This window comes from Nannochloropsis gaditana (genome assembly GCF_000240725.1).
Source record: "Nannochloropsis gaditana CCMP526 unplaced genomic scaffold scaffold231, whole genome shotgun sequence".
Taxonomy (NCBI): domain Eukaryota; class Eustigmatophyceae; order Eustigmatales; family Monodopsidaceae; genus Microchloropsis; species Microchloropsis gaditana.
Window position 1 is genome coordinate 22,823 of NW_005803722.1, and position 2,650 is coordinate 25,472.

The following is a 2,650-nucleotide window of genomic DNA, read 5'->3' on the forward strand; positions in this document are numbered from 1 at the left end:
GAGCGCCGCGTCCTCCAGCTCCCACACCTCGGACTGACAGACCGTCTCCAGGAAGTACCGGTCGTGCGTGACCACGATCGCAGTGACCGCTCGGTTCGCCAAGTGCGCCTCCAGCCATTCGATCGCGTCGATGTCGAGGTGGTTGCTGGGCTCGTCGAGGAGGATCACATCCGGCTTCCGAACCAAGGCCGTGGCCAAGCCCAGGCGTTTCCGCTGGCCCCCCGACAGCGTGTCCACGTCTTTGTCCTGCAGATCGACAACATTGAGCTGCGTGAAGATTTGGTTGGCGATCGTCTCCGCCTCCCAGCCCCCCGTCACGTCCATGCGCTGAGAGGCCTCTTGGAACTTGTCGTAAGCCTCCTCGGTGCCCGTCGCCAGGGCCTCGCTCGCCTTCTGATAGGCCCAGACAGCCGCCATTGCAGGGCTCCCCGACGGCGAGAACATAACGTCCTGGGTAATGGTGGAGACGGGACAAAGGTAGAGCGGCTTGACACCAGCACCTCCTCGGACAACTCGAAGAGTCTGGCAGAATCACCATCTTACCCCCGTACGAACTGTCAAGAGTCGCGACCGTCAGCCCTATATTTCCAGACTACACACCTTGACTTTTAGGCCGGGGGGGAAGGTCGGCTCCTGGTCGACGTAGACAACCGTCAGGCCCTTGAGGGTCTCAATCTCCCCAGACTCGGCCTTCTCCACTCCGCCTATGCACCGAAGCAGAGTGGATTTCCCGCACCCATTGACTCCGACCAAACCAACCTTCTGGCCTTTCGCCAAAGAAAGAGACAAGTCTTTAAACTGGTACCTGGTGTGCGTTTCATGGGAGTATGAGGGCAGGCGTTGAAGCGCATTCGAAGGCCCTGCGTCGTAAGATACTTCTGTACAACATACAGAGGAGCGATCCACCGCCCAATCTTCAAAGAAAATTTGTACCAAAAAACTTTGGGCGTACAACAGTATGCAGACGTGACCGCACATGTTTCATGGGTGCCGCTTTTCGACATGGACTAATACATGCGGTCGTGTGAGTAGAATTCGCTTGTAGTCAAGTACAAACATTCCCCTTCCCTTCCTTGAGAACAAACCTTTGTCCATCAAACGTGTTACTTAGGCCTCGTAGCCACAGCACTGTCTCAGCATTCGTCTCTTGGCCCGGGGACGCTGTGGTTGTTGACATTTGCAGAGCGACATGACGTACGCGGGGTGGCGGGATTCGATTAACGAGCGACGCACGAAAAGCCTGGGTCGTCCCCAGCGCACTCAAGACGGCCACCATCGTGAATAAAACGCGTGTAGTTAAGAACCACATTTTCTGTACTCGTCGCTATGTAATTAGAAGGTTGAATAATGTGAGTATAGCCGTGCACAGCCCTCAACAGCCACCCAGTAGAAGTTTAACCTCCCGGCCTTGAGCCCGCAGGCTCAACGCAAATAGTGTCTTCTTTTTTTTACATGCACATCGAATTTGACTTCATGACTGTAAGAGCAAAATGTGTACAATTTGGGAGAGATTTTCTGGTCGCTCCCAGTAAGCATCCCCGAGTGCAGTTTCACGTTCTCTTTCCCGCCTCCGGCCCCATCTCTCATTATGTGTGGAGCGCGCCTCCCTCCCTTACCAGTCAATCTTTGGCACTGAAGAAATCGCGTCTCCTCTCCTCGCTTCCCACAATGCATGCAATCCTGTCTTTAGGATTGCACCTTCACCACCGCCTCCCTCCACCACCCCTACCCGACCTCCCTCCTCCCCGACCCCCTGGATCGCCACCACTCCTCCCGCCCCATCCCCCTCCCCCTTCCCCACCCCCTCCGGGTGGCCCCGCCGGTCCTCCCCGCGGTGGACGGTCGCCTCCCCTCCCTCGGCTGCCTCTTGGCGGAGGGGGCGGAGGCGGAGGACGCCTTCCACGCGGCCGAGTCGAGGGTGATGATGGGGACGGAGGGCGCATGAGGGATGGCGTGGCTGGTTGGCCGTAGTTCCAGGCCCGTTCCAGCTCGCGAAGGGAGTATCCGGTCACCAGACCCCACATGATGAGCTGCGCAAGGGCGGTTGAGTCCACCTCCATGCTTTCTGTAGTAAGAAAGGGGGCAGGAAGTGAGGTCCAAGAACCCTCCAACACGCTTCGCGTCGCACGCGTAGAACGCCGCCAAACTCCGGTTTCCCCCTTGTCCCCTCTCTCTTTGCACCCGCCCGTATCATGACCTGTTTCCACGATCGGCTGCTCCTGGATCGAGACCAGGACCCGACTCGTAAGCACCTTCATCGCCTCCACCACGTCCCGGGTCATCCCCTCAGTCAGCTCCCCCGACTGACGGGCGGAGAGGTCCGAGATGTAGGCAAGCAAGTCCCGCGCCAGCACCTGCCGCTGCTCGCCTTCCATGCGGACGAGCTCACCTTTCAAGGAGGCGGCCTCTTGGCGCAGGGCCTGCACATAGTCTTGGGCATCCACGCGCACGCGGGTTCCGTCCTGGAGGGAGCCGGGAAGGGGGGAGGGAGTCAGCATACCTTGCCGGTCGCAAGACGCGTCAGACGCGCCTTGCATGCCTTTGGGAATCCACCTAGACTGGACAGAGACAGTGCATCTCCTGTGTCTGACCGGAGAATGCTTGTCCTACAAATAAAGCCCCACAGACCCCCCCCCCAGCACTCACACTC